At 35.6% G+C, this 15216-nt stretch overlaps 1 protein-coding gene across 5 annotated transcripts in view; it reads right to left on the reverse strand.

Annotated features, from left to right (window-relative positions):
• Positions 1–15216, reverse strand: part of LOC123675919 (probable nuclear hormone receptor HR3) — a 189003-nt gene that overhangs the window by 90613 nt on the left and 83174 nt on the right. The window contains exon 1 of one of the 5 annotated variants that reach the window (XM_045611508.1): positions 731–1009. The exons of 3 other annotated variants lie outside the window; for them this stretch is intronic. The gene's annotated coding sequence lies outside the window, so the exon portion shown is untranslated. Of the gene's footprint in view, positions 1–730; positions 1010–15216 lie in introns of those variants that run through there. One more of the 5 variants, XM_045611575.1, reaches the window with a different exon arrangement.

Below are 15216 nucleotides of genomic sequence, written 5' to 3' on the forward strand. Positions count from 1 at the left end.
AGATCTGAACAGCTGATAGACCTGTTTCATTCATTTCAAATTATGGATTTTACAATAGCCAAAAAAAATTAAATTTTATGTGAAAGTTTTGGTAGTGGCAAAGAAAAACAATACTCAGGATCAAATTGAATACTGAGAGTACTGAAATTGGATTATTAATGTTGAAGTAAAAAGTACCATTGAAATCCGGTGCACCAAGTCAAAATTTCGTTTAAATATTGAGACTTTATCAAGGCTGCAGAGAAATCAATTAAGATAGCTATAAGTTGAATTAACAAATATGTATGTATAAAAAGTAACAATATTGAAATACCCATCTGCATGTTATTATTGTAGCAGGTATGAAGGTGAAAAAATCAAATTGATTCGATCGATAAAGGAAATACTCGATATTTGTGTAAAATTTGAAGTTTGTTCGATCGTTTTAAGATATGTGTACAAGACAAATTGAAAATAAGATCGCTAGCGAAATCAATGACTGAGTCTCGGACTGAGTTCATCATAAAAAATAGAGAACTCGTAAATTATTTGTAACATCAAGAAATCCAACGAAATACATGTAGAAATATAGTTGTTTCATTCACAAAAACGAAACGTTGCAACTCTTGAGTTTCAACCACGTATAAATCCATGCCAAGGATCCACCAAACGTTCGAACTTTCAACAGCACATCGCCTCGCTCAAAACGAGAGGATATATCTTTTCAAAAACATTTAAAAAAATTACGCACCTTTATCAAAAATAAATTAGAGTCAATAATCCACCAATTGAGTAATCCCAAACGAACCAAGACACACAGATGACACTTATTCTTATTCCTCACTGACAACGACGCATTTGATCGCGAATTTCCTCGGATAATCCATCTTCGAAGGGTTAAATGGTCCTTGATACAGATTCGCGCTTGTTTTCGAAATGTGGCGTTTGCGCGTGAAGCTCTCTGAAGCTGGGCAGCTATACGTGAAAAGCTCGACTCTAGACGGCAGCGTTGTCGGTACACTAACAATAAGATAGAAAGTAGGCCCCACAGCCCGACGTCCGCGCGGCGCGCCGTGCGCAGGCGTCCGTCGCGCTAACTGTACTTCTTACGTAGCCCCGACCCGCGACGATGGTCCTCTCGACAAAAAAAAAAAAAATTTTTTCGCCCGGAGTTCTCGTCCTCGGACAAAGGGGGCCCTTCATCTAGCGCCCTTCTCGATAACGGAGGCGTCTTCGATTTTTTCTCTTGTTCGGTCCATTGTGCCGCGCGTCCGTGGGTTGTTCCGCGCGTACGGGATACGCGGTATCCGGTTACAGACTCCGGATCGCTGGGAAATCGGAGATGATATCTCGGATGAATTGGGAATTTTTATTAGCGATTTTTTTGATGTTTAATCGATTGAAAAGGGGGTCTTTTGAAGAACGCAGAGTTCATTCGAGTTTATTAATTCTAAAAATTTCATTTTTTTCGAATGAAAAACCCTCATTTCGGCAATTAACTCAAGTTTTTAGAAAATTGTGGCACAATCTAATTTAAATCTATCGCAAAAACGCATAAAGATGTCATGGGGTCCATTTATGACGTAAAATTTAAGTAAACCTCCACATAAAACTTTCAATTGTGTATTTTTTCTATGCTGAACCAAAAAGGTCAACAAAATATACTGGTTTCTGGTACATGTTTATCTTTGAACTCTGAGTAAACAGCGAACAACAATTAAATAGTGCAAAAAGTAGGACTATGTCATAGACATAGAGTAGAATATTATACTTCAAATAACATGACCGATTCAAGAAGAATATTTAAAAAAAAATATTTGCCTGAAATATTTTTATACTTCATCTATCTAGATTTATACGGTGAAACATGCCTAAGACTTTCTTCGTTGTTTTAATGCTAATGAAATTGGACATTTCCTAAATCCATACGAAAATTTATTCGAATAATAAGACGATTTGTCAGTTATGTGCGTGTGTATTGATTATGAATTCCAATGATTCATTCAAAACGTCGTGTCAAAATATTTACATGAAACTTCGATCAAAAATGGAGTTTTTAAAGGTAAATATTATTATCAGATTATTCTAAAGATTGGGAAATTCAAATTTTTTTTAAAACTTTGAACAAGGACAAAATGGGACCACTATGTTTGAAATATCAGCAATGAAAAGAGGCGAAATTAACTTATTTGAACAGAATTCATTGAGAAAATAGTGATCTCTGAAATTTACAATGAAAATAAACATACCTTAAAACACAAGAGCCTGTCTGTTATTTGATGAATTTCCATTTTTCACGAAGATGATTCGTTTTTTGTGTATATTCTGGATTCTGTTGGAAATCCATTATAAATAAAATGAATGAAAGTGATTTCCGCTAAACTATTTGATTGTTAGCAACAATTGTTTCGCCACACTGTGGCTTCATCAGGCTACTCTTATCAGTCAAAAATGTAGCCTGATGAAGCCACAGTATGGCTAAACAATTGTTGCTAACAATTAAATAGTTCAGCGGAAATTACTTTGTTTTATTTTATTTATAAAGAATATAGTTTCATTAGGCTACTCTTATCAGTCAAAAATGTAACCTGATGAAGCCACAGTATGGCGAAACAATTGTTGCTAACAATTAAATAGTTTAACGAAAATTACATTGCTTCATTTCATTTTTAGTTTTTTGAGTGTTTTCACCTACTACTGTTGCTTTAAATATCTTCATTTTAATCGATGTGTTATGTAACTGTTGACATTTAAATATGCACATAAAATCATGCCAAATAATAGTGACTTGAATTTCTATAGTTGTCAACTTTCCGATAAAATCTTCAATTATAAGTTGGCATAATTGTGATGCCATTACAACAATAATAAGAATAATTCCGTCCTTCATACCATAAAAAGGTTGTGGATTACTTCTAAAGAATTGATTGCTCACGTTAACCCAAATAAAATAATCCCAAGGTGTCGAACCACACGATCCTGATGCCCAATTGACATCGCCGATTCAATTTCAACAATTTTAGAGAGAAACAAATCCAAATACTTTCGGAATGTAGCCCAGTCGAATGTTCTCAAAAGCATCCGTTTTTTCCAGAAAAACATCCAAGCATATTGCAAATTCGTGTGAGTCCAACCACCCTCAAGAATCTTAAGTTGGGGTCTAGTCTCATTTAAGATTTTTGAGACTGTTGTCACCTTGAGGGGAAGATCGTACACCAACGAATTTGCAATCAAAAGATGCTCCCCTTCAAATAAACCTACTCACGAAAATATTCGGCTTGTATGTTTTATGAATTTTGTAAAAGCATTAATCCTATTTAAGGCTTTTCAGTAACATCTATGATCTGATTTTTTTGATAAATTCGATCAAACGATTCGAATAATGGATATTTTAGATAGATCATGAAATATTTCAACAGAAAAATGGTTGTATTGCTTTAAATGAATTTATTAATTAAACTCTTCAAAATTGACTTCCTAGTTTAATAATTCCGTTAATTTCTCCTTTTCCCCAGCTTTACTAACAAATTTGACTATTCATTTGAGCCATCGACCATAAAGACTACTGAAACAAATTTGAATTTAATGAAACATAAATCAATCTTTTTCCAACTAATTAGTTGAACAACATCCGAAAGAATCGTATAGGTTAACATGAAATAATTTCAATCCACAACATCTGGAAGTACTACACTATAATTTCGGTACGCCTCTACATCATATCCCCTTCGATTGCAGAATAATCGAAATGTTTATTCAAGTGACCATCCCTCAACCGAAATAAATCACAATCAATAAAATTATTCACGGAGTGGCCAAAAACTCCTTTGAGGACTGCCAATGCAAAACCATACTTCTTAGAAGTCCATTCGGCAAATTAACAGGTTGTCGTATAGCAGTAAAACTCGGCCAATTTTTATGGTGGTCAATGTCACTTCTGACTGCCGTTATTGGGTCATAAAAGGATGTCATCCCTTATAGTGCTGTAAGTGAACCGTAGTATCGAAGCTGTAAAATAAGTTCAGGTAAAAGGAACGGTTCATTCTAAAATGCATTCCCTGATATTTTTACAGAATGTTATTGCACTAAGTAAATATGACTTAAATTGCTTTTGCGGGCTCGTCTCTTTCAGTTTGGTGACTTGAATACAACTGTCCAGCGTTTGTGTACTATGTAAATGCCGTTTTCTTTACTTATATCAAGATGAAATTCTATAATTCTCTTTCAATCATTCGTTAATTATAAATATCTCTTCTTATTTCATCAGTCACTACTGTGTCAAAAAAAAACCTAGAATTGGTTGACAAAACACAAAATATGTATTAGTCATACCAGTATTTAAAAATACGACAGCGAACCTATCTTCGAATTGTCAACAAGAAATCTAGTTTGAGTCATTATTAATAAAGTGAACAATAAAATTGTATAAGTAAACTTTTGATATATGCGTAAAAAAATCGAGGAACGTAGTGCTCAAGGTATAAAGTATAAAATTAAACTTATTTTTTTACCAAGGAACCTTGCAAACAGCATGTTTTTATTTTAAGGCACTTGGTTTTAAGTTATAGTACAAGGATTATGGTACAAATATGACAAAAATTGTATACGAAAAATGAAAGAGATAAAATATTGCGTTTTGGAAAGATAAATTAAGAAAGCGAAAACGGTTCAAAAATGCAATTGCCAATTTAATTATAACAAAATACCTATTGTGATACTAGGCAATGAAAACAAATTGCTACTAATTTCGAGCTGAAGAATTTTTCATTGTTTAAACATCTATGCAATTTTTTTCGATGTCAAAGTGACACAAACGCAAAATAACATTGTTTCATTGGAAATAATCATATAGTAATAAATATAGATAGAGGAAGTATACGCAATTTTTACATGTCCCCAACATTTTACTATATGAATTAATATTATATTGAATGATATATATTTATTTGAATGATTCCCGATTAAATATGCAAAATTGAATATTTGGAATCCGATATTTTTTCTGATTGCCGAATTTATAATAAACAGAATATTTATTATTTTCTGTATCTACCTGCTGAAATCCAATGTTTGGCAACTTTTGCTCTACTAGTGTTATCGGTTGTTTCACGTCATTTGGCGCGCTTTAAGCTTGTTTTCTGAATTTCTGATATAGTTAGGTATTTATTTCAATATATTTTGAGTTAATATGGAACGTTGATTCACTTTGGGGGAGAAACTCGCGAATTGAGTGGAATATCGTATCACTGATATGTTTCCATTTCCGCGCGCTTCAAGTCTAATTTGATAGTTTATGTTGGGGACGAAATTTTGTTACTAAAAATGACATACACTCCCTCTATCTATGTTTATTACTCTTTGCAGCAAATGTATATTTTCAATATACAAATATTGCTTCAGAATACTTTGAAGGTTTCATCTTCTAGGGGTGCATTTTGGGAAAAATGTTTTGTTGGATACTTATTTTCGTTTTAGAAGAAAAGTCTCCCTTTTCCTTTCTATACAGATTTCATCTTCCTTCCCCAAAATCATCTTAAGTAGTCAAAATCTCTATTTACTACGATATTAATATCTGTCAATGTCACAAATTACCGTTCGTTCAAAATCTCGGAACATCCTTCCAATCACGGAGTTCAAACCGATTCTCGAAAATGAATAGGTACCAACGTGATGGGAGGTTCTTCGTACAAATTCTCAAGCAATAAAAAATGTACCTTTACGACTGGTATCATTCGGCTTCCTTATGAATCATAAATACATGTATATACATTGTGGGTATAGAATGCCTAATAAAAAATCGTTTATTATTCATTTTCTCACGCACGGGAATCACAAGATGCTGCAATATTTCGTTGTGGCAACGAAATATCAACAGTTATTCCTTCCATCTCTGAGTTTTACAAGAATTATACGATTAACAGTATTTTTCTGAAATCCTCTATGCGGACGCTCAACAGCTAGGCTTTCGCATCGTGCCGGGGTCAATAAACTATCGAAACTGTTAAAATTGTTAAATTATTGATGAATGAATAAGTTCGAACACATTGTTTCCAAGCAATTAAGGAAGAATTCTCGGGTAATGATACAGGGATTTAGGAGTGAACGCTTCCGGGTTTGTCCTGTATTTTTCTTTTTGCACTTTCTGCAAAACTTACTACTAACTTAAAACTACCTACTGGGAATCAAGACAATTTGAAAATTGATAACGGAAATATCATTCCAATTGGATTTTTTTTCTGACTATGCGATTTTGAAGAAATAATGAACATTCATCATTTTTTCTATTTTTCTATTTCCAAAGAAAAGTCAATATAATCTAGTTACTTGAAGAGTTTATTAATCTGTTTTTTGTAGGTTTTTTTTTATATGTTGGTTTGTTTCTTGAACTCAATATCAAAATAGAGTTCGAATTAGTGGCGTGAACATATTGGGGGGACCAACGAAAACTTAACACCTCGATTTTCCGACTTTAAAATGAAAATATGGAAAATCGCTCGGGCCGTCAAATTCAACCCCCTAACGTGGGTGAGCATAACTCCTTGATTTTGAATAGGAATGGTGGTGTTGCGATAACTGACTTTGAAGATCGTCATGTCGTTATCATTGGAAATTTTGATGTGGAATTTCAGGAATTCAGAATAGTATTCGATAAGATCTTCAAAATGAGGTGTCCTAACACCCCTCATCCCTATTCAAAATCAAGGGGTAGTATTCACCCCCGTCAGGGGGTTGCAGTTACGAGTATGCGAAGATTGGTAAATTTGTTCCCTCTCGAATCAGAAATTGATGGGACAGAGCGATTTCCCACATTTTATATCAAAGACGGAAAATCGAGGTGTTAAGTTTTCGTTGGAGCACACTATATAGTATGTGTACTGCACCTCGAGAAAATGTCACTGAATAATGTTGAACTCATGAATATGCCGATATAATAATTAATACCTAATCAACTTCAAAGATGGGTTCATTAAAAGACCCTCTAGTTTTCCAGACTGCAATACTTTTGATCATTGCTTTTAGGGATATCCCAAGATCAAGGATAATGTATGCATACATACTTCCTTCTTGTTCTCATTTTGTATTTTTGTCGTATTATTTTAAATCAATCGATCGTTTTTATATTTTTTTCATCTAGTAGTCAATTGTAACCAGTTTTGGAAATGTACTGAAATATTTACCTGTATTCCTTTTTCAGATTTTCGATAGAAAAAAATTCACCGCTTACCTGTAACAAAAAAAAAAACATGTTAGTGTGACATAATTTACAAATTCGTCGGCATAATAGCAAAATAAGCCAATTGTCTTGAAGAATATATCAATTTATAAATAAATTAAATGGACAAATAGAGTGTTATATAAGTGATTTTGTTTTGTTTCAGTTTTAAGTTTAGTTTTTTATTCAGATTAGGTGAAAACTGAAGTTTATTTGGACAACCGATCAATTCGTTCAAATTGGTAAGAAATGTAGATGGCATCGCCAGAGCCTTACCACTTTTTTCTCGTAAGTATCAAAATTGAAAAGATGTGTTAGAAAAATTAGTAGAGCGGAGGCTGTTTCTCTGGTACAGATTCGCAGCTCCTTTGTTCGTCATGGAAAGTTGTCTGTGAAATCTAAATTGGAAAAGTTTTACAACTTTGTACCTATCCTAACATCATTAGGATCATCACCGACAATTACAGACACGTTATTGACCAGCATGGAGGTATTCGTCTGTTGCTTGTAGAGTAATAAGGATAATAAGGAATACACAAATATAAACAAACAACGGTTTGATTTGTTTTTAAGTGATTAGGCTCCCACAACTGCATTTTCTCTGTTCAACAATCAAGGTGTGGATTCAAGTCTACCTTCCCAATACAAAACGTCATTAGAAAATCACATCAAACGTGTCAACTACCAATGTTACGTATGGAATAACGCATACGCAGCTAAACTCTCCATACTCCAACGCCAAAAGAACATGGATGGAAGTTGGAAAATTTCATATTGGTGGCCCATGGTCTATAATAGATGACTCTGATTGTAGTTAACTCTGGATCGATACATTGAAGATTAAATGAAGCTACATTTGGTGTTGTTTGTAATGAGAATAAAAACTAGTATTGGGAAAACATTGTTTTTTGGGGCAAATACTGTGCTAGCAAAGAAATGACAAGTGTTATTCAAACTTTGGTCCATCCACAACAACGGTTAAAAGATGCTCAGATGCTCCAGGGAAAGAAATTTGGCTCTGAAAAAGAAGAGACTGCCGAGGTTGAAGCCTATTCCGAAAGCAAACATGAATTTTCCTTTGGAAAAGGTATTGAAAATTTAGAGTACATGTATCACTCTTAAAGGTCACTATGTTGACGAATAAAGTCGAGTTTTCAAGGAAAAATGTGTTTCACTTATTGAGTGAATTATCATATAAAAATAAGATTCTGACAAATTTGATGATTTGGTTTCTGAAACCAAGTTGCCTTGTCTCCAATTACATAACTCGGACAAAGAATTAACCAAAAACGACAAAAAACATTAGAAAAACAAAAATAGGCTGCTGGTGCAGTCATTCAGGTTAAATGAAATTGACACAAAGTGTATAGGATAAAGTCTAAATTATATTTCCAAAAGAATAAAATAGGCCATCGAATGTCCAATCTAAAGTTCAATCCCAAGATGACAAATTCGTATTGAAAGTTATAACAAAATAGTGTCAGACAAACAATTCGATCACCCCATACAAATTTCCAATATCTCCTCCCATTGTCCACTGGGCCAAATGACAGAGTCATCGTCATTTGGTCATCGAGACAACCGACTCAAAGTACACACACACGCACAATGGTGAAACATGCCAGCTTATCAAATTCGTTTTGTTGAAATAAATTTACACGTGTATCACTCTGGCGAGTGAAAATAACACGACCGCAGTCGTTTGTTTTAAATCAACTGTTATGTAAAAGTTTTCGCTTCTTGGTTTCTCGAAATAATAAACAGTAGAAAAGTTTAATTGTGCAAGGTTAATAAACTGCGGGTATATAGAGAAACATCTCTGTCCGCTCGGGCTATACGTGTTCGGCTGTTAATAATGAGAGATAAGGTGGTGAACGGTAGAAGAAAAGAATGAGATGAGTAAACTCATTGATATGCAGAATACAATGTCTAGAGAGGGTGGGAATTTTCTGAACGAACTTTGTTGGGAATTTTGTCCGAAATTTAGAAGGAAAACATTGAGGTGCAGAAGGAGTCTTTACGAGCTTGGCATTCTGTGCGTTTACACCTGGAAGGATACCGCACACTTTATAAGAGAAAGATGGCCTCCTGTCAAATTGGCAGAGATGCTATAGTCCAAGTAATTTGAAACAAAAAGTTCAATACGCTCTATTAGTGTGACCTCACACACCGCCATTTTTGATTCTCCTGTCAGTGTTCGGAATCCAAACAAATAAATTGTCATTCAAATTAGTACGGTGTCGTTGAAGAAATTGGCTTATTTTCATAAATAAGAGTACCTATTTGAGGCACGATTTCAGTATTAATTGATAGACAGAAGGAACGAGGTTAACACCAGTAAGTTTGAATCCTGTATCATTCCCCAGATTTTGTGAAATGTCGTGTTTATTAGTTGAACTTCAAGTTCGAACTTACAGGCATTAATCTCGTTCCTTCAGTCTATCAACTAATAGTAAAATCGTTCCTTAAATAATCTTATTTATCAAAATAAGCCAATTTCTTCAACGACAACGTTCGAATTTGAATGACAATTTGTTTGTTTGGATTCCGAACACTGATAGAAGAACTAAAATGGCGGTGTGTGACGTCATCACTAATAGAGCGTATTGCTATAGTCCAAGTAATTTGAAACAAAAAGTTCAATAGGTAAACATTTTTCTATAGGATAATTTTGAAGCTAGAGGCCAATGAAAATTCTCATTTGTTACCCATTATCAAATAATACGAAAGGTTATCCTGGATAATCATCACTATTCTGAGTAATTAAGATGTGAACAGTCATTAATATAAGATACTATTAAAAGCATTGTTTTTTGGTTTTTTTTCGCTCAATTATACAGTGTGTGTCAGCTACTTATTAGGTCTACAACTTTGCTTCCGCCGTTTTGCAATGGATTGCTGTAGCGCTAAGTGGTAGTCGGAATAAATAGATCGTTGATGTCATACAATAAGCTTAGGTATTTGTAAACATAACGCCATCGAAATATTAGTCGATTCGTGTCTGCATCATAAAGTTATTCTCGATTAAACATGTCAGCTTACGAGTCAAATACTCGTCATTTGCAAGAGTTTTCAATTTTCTGTTTTAATATGAAGAAATCTACGGCTGAGTACCATGGAATGCTCTCAAATACCTATAATGAGTTAGTTATAGAACGTGCCAAGAGTGGTTTCAACGCTTCAAGAACAGTGATTTTGACGTCGAAGACCAGCCTGGCGACGGAAGAGAGGACGTTTTCGGAGATGCAGAATTGAAGGCATTACTTGATCAAGACTCGTGTCAAACGCAACAAGAATTGACAGGATCATTGGGAGTGACGCAACCAACCATTTAAAAACGCCTGAAAGTCATGGGAATGATTCAGAAACAAAGAAGTTGGGTGCCGTACGTGTGGAAGCCCAGAGATGTTGAACGGCGTTTGTTTGCTCGTGTACAGCTGCTTGCAAGGCAAAGATGGAAGGGATTTCTGCATCGCATAGTGACTGAAGGCGAAAAATAAGTTTATTAAGATAATCTCAGCGCAGAAAATCATGGGAATATCCCGGCCATGCTTCCACGTCCACGGTCAAACCGAATATTCACGGTTGCAAGGTCATGCTCAGTATTTGGTGGGACCAGCTTGACGTAGTGTATTATGAATTGTTGAAACTGAAACAATTATAGGCGATCGTTATCGAACGCTATTAATGCGGCCGCAATACAATGAGAGACATGATAAAGTGATTTTACAGCATGAAAATGCTCGACTTCATTTTGCGAAAGTGGTCAAGATATACTTGGAAACGTTGAAATGGGAATGTCGGAAAAAAAAACGGCGGAAGCAAAGTTTTACGCTTATGTACAATTATTCGAAAATGGTTTTTAATCGTCTCAGCGATCTAAAATAAAAAAATGTTCATGAATCCTATTCTACACCCTATTTTTCATCACATTCGAAAAGATATACTCGTGTGTCTGGATCGAGATATTGAAGATTAAGTGACGCTATGTTTGTAATGTGGATAAAAACGAGTTTCTTCTTTTGATAAAGCACTATTTTTTATGGGAAAACTACGATACAAGCAGAGCAATAACTGATAAGTGTTATTCACAACAAACTGATTTGAAAACTGGTAGAAGAACCACCGACAATGCTGAAAGCTCTGGTCGCCTTAATTCCCCAATTGTTCAAAAAAAAAAGTCCACGGAATGGTTTTGAGTAGCAATAAGTTACGTGACATAGTAGTGGAGTTGAAGATATCAGAAGGCACTGTATTCACCATTTTTCGTGAACAATTGTCCATGAGAAAGCTTTTCTCGAAATGAGTGCCGAGCTTGCTCACTACTGATCAAAAGCAACAACGCCTCGTCGATTTCAAACACTGTTTGGAGCTAATTAAGCGAGAATAACAGCAAAAGCAATGACTTGAGGCTTGATGAATGTTATTCAGACTTTGCTCCATCGACAACAAACGGCAAAAAGATGCTCAAGAGAAAGAAATTTGGCTTTAATGAGACTGTAATTGCCGAAGTTGCAGCCTATTTCATTAGCAAAGATGAATCTTCCTACAGAAAAGTGAAATTGAAGCATCTTCTGACTTGACGTCAGTTCTCTTCATATTGAAATATTGAAACGTTTCTCAACTTCAATCCACACAATACGTTCAACGTCGAAACCTCAGCATCCACTCGAAAAACCAAAGACGAAATCACCAAGAAACGCACCTACAAAACCCGAAGAAAGAACCCACGGTTGCCGAGCCAGTTGTTAACGTTAATCATACCGGTACATCGACGAGATCCCGAGTACTTTTCCCACGATAACAAAAACAATCGATGCCATCTGCAGATGACCAGATCGATCGCTGGCTGCAGCAGACTGGCACAGGTGCCAGTCTGCGGGAATTCAACTCAACCGGTCGCCTTGCAACCCTTGCCTCTGGGACGACACAACAACAACAAAAAGGGCACAGGTAGCGGGTGTTACAGGGTGATCCCCACGATCCGAAGGGTCTTCCTCTTCCTCTTCTTGTGTTGTGAGAATACGGAATCGGGAAATTTACAGTTAGCCTGACATATGGCCTTTGTACGGTTCCTTTTGTGGTGCGAAGACTGTTCTTGGGTTATAATTTAACCACCCCCGTGTTTAAGGCCATATGGATGTGCCTTGAGAACGGAAGTGGCAATACGATTCGATGGGTGTTATCTCGCGGATTTGATTGGATTGGTGAGAACGGGGATGATGCCTAGGATTTTGCATCTTCGCGATATTGGATGTCTATTTATAGTTCCGGTTGGGATCAGTTACATCTTCGGGTTTGGTGGGATTTTTCTCGAAAGGTGAGATGCATATTGCCACAATAAGAGGCTGGAGAAACGTTCGATTACGTGAATATGGATTGCTCGGAATTTTTTTTTCGGAATTCGCGATAATTTCAAGAATGAAATCAATACAGCTAACAAATCTGGAGCGGAATCATCAAAATTGATGAACAGAATATAAAAATCAAACGAAGTTAGTACAATATGTGACGCAAAAATGAAAAAAGTCTCAATTAAAACCACGTTTTCTAGAACATGAAATTCTCCCCAATCTCGTTTATAACTGCTAATTCAAATTTAAACTGAAATATTATGGGTTTAATTGATGATTTTTTTTAAACCCTGCAGAAATTACATACTCAAAAACTCATATTTCAAAAATAATTGAATCGTTTCGTTACGGCTGCATAAAATAACAACAGTGACTATTGTAGGATAGCTTGTAACGGGTGTTTTTTTTCGAGGTATATAACTTTAAGTCTGCATTTCTGTTCAAGATGGCGACCGATTTAACAGCTGTCAAGTGATTTATTCTCAGTTTGGTTTGGCAATTGATCATGAATAGACTAACGCCTGAACAACGCTTGCAAAAAGTGCAATTTTATTTCGAAAATAATGGTTCTGTGCGGAATACGTATCGCGCACTACGTCCATTTTATTTTGTTTAGCGATGAAGCGCACTTCTGGTTGAATGGCTACATCAACAAACAAAACTGCCGCATTTGGAGTGAAGCTAATCCTCAAGTGTATGTCGAAACACCGTTACATCCAGAAGAACTGACTGTTTGGTGCGCTTGATGGGCTGGTGGAATCATTGGTCCGTACTTCTTCAAAAACGATGATGGCCAGAACGTTACAGCAGGCGCGGATCCAGGCACCACTTTTGGGGGGGGAACTTTCAGATACTCAAAATACTGGAAATGTGGATCCCAGCCATTTTCGGACGTCATTTTTTTTGCCGTTCATTGATATGGGTTTTCACAAAATGTAATGAAGGTGAAATTCTTGATGATCTTGTAATTATTCGAGCCTTAGTATGTCAAATTCTAGGAGGGCCGGCAACATTTAAGAGGTGCCCGGGCCATTTGGGGGGGGGAACGTTCCCCCAGTTCCCCCCCCGTGGATCCGCGCCTGGAACGTCATGGGTGATCAGTATAGAGCCATGATTACTAACTTTTTCATTCCTGAATTGAACAATCATGATGTCTAGGAGCTGTGGTTCCAACAAGACGACGCAAAATGTCACACAGCTCGTGCCACAATCGATTTATTGAAAGACACGTTTGGTGACCGCCTAATTTCACGTTTCGGACCTGTGAATTGGCCTCCAAGATCTTGTGATTTAACACCGCTAGACTACTTTCTGTGGGGCTATGTAAAGTCATTGGTCTATGCGGATAAGCGACAAACTCTTGACCATTTGGAAAACAACATTCGCCGTGTTATTGCCGATATACACCCACAAATGTTGGAAAAAGTCATCGAAAATTGGACGTCCAAATTGGACTACATCTAAGCCAGCCGTGGCTGTCATATGCCAGAAATCATTTTTAAAATGTAATACCAAAATATTATCTTGCGGATAAATAAAATTCATGTCAATCAAACAATCCATCGTTGTTTTATTGCAATTTAAAGTTATATAGCTCTAAAAAAAACAGCCTTTATGTATCTACCTCCAATCCAGTGAAAAATATGTTATGACAGATATGATATCCATGCTCTTCTGTTTCTATGCCTCTGATCAAATTATAAGCTATCTTTGTTTAGCGAATCAAAGCAAAATATTTGATATCCTTTTCAATTCATTGCCATATGGAGTAATTGAAATGAAACGTTTTAAAATTCAAATTCTGATATTTATTTTTCATTTTAGATATTTTTTTCTCGATAAAAGTTATTTGATAGACTTGGTCGTTACTTGGTGGAAATCCATCTACATTTAATTGATATTAAATACAAGTTATTCTAATTACCAACTATTTTATTATGTAAATAACAATTGTTTCACCGCACATTAGCTTCTTCAGATATAGGTATAGGTATAGGTATATATTTATATTCAGGTATATAAAGGACAAAATGGGCTATGAGTAGGTATGCCCCAATCTACCTAAAAGCGTGAGAATTGAACAAACAATAAAATGGAAATACGACTGAACAGATGTAAACAACTCACCGCTTTCAAATATTTTCTAAAAATAATTTACATATTTCCGTAAGTCCCTCAGTCCTTTGTTGTTAACATGTACCTTCTTAATGTGAGAAATCTGAAGGAGCTACCGTGTATCGAAACTATTGTTATTTACGTTATAAATTAGTGGAAATTAGATTCGAATAACTTGTGTTTCAGATGAAATTCTTAATATTCATCTACACCAGGACCGGCACGAGTAATTTAGGCGCCTGAAGTAAAAATTTTTTTGGCGTCCCTGCTCAAAAAGTACCAGTTACAACATGACCACACCAAAAAAAAAACAGCACCAGCTCTGATGATAACACAGAATTTTCTTCTTCGGATGAATAATCTTGCAATCGTGCGTAAAAAAATTAAATTTTAGTGAATGAAGAATATTGAACGCCGATCAATAAAACGCAAGTCCCATATCTGATTTTCACATCCACATGACACTGTGTACAACCGACGAATGATTACCTAACACACCACAATGTTCGAAGGGCGGTAGCGTATTCAAAGTTTCAGTATTGCTTCGAAAACTAA

Source organism: Harmonia axyridis, chromosome 1, assembly GCF_914767665.1.
Source record: "Harmonia axyridis chromosome 1, icHarAxyr1.1, whole genome shotgun sequence".
Taxonomy (NCBI): domain Eukaryota; kingdom Metazoa; phylum Arthropoda; class Insecta; order Coleoptera; family Coccinellidae; genus Harmonia; species Harmonia axyridis.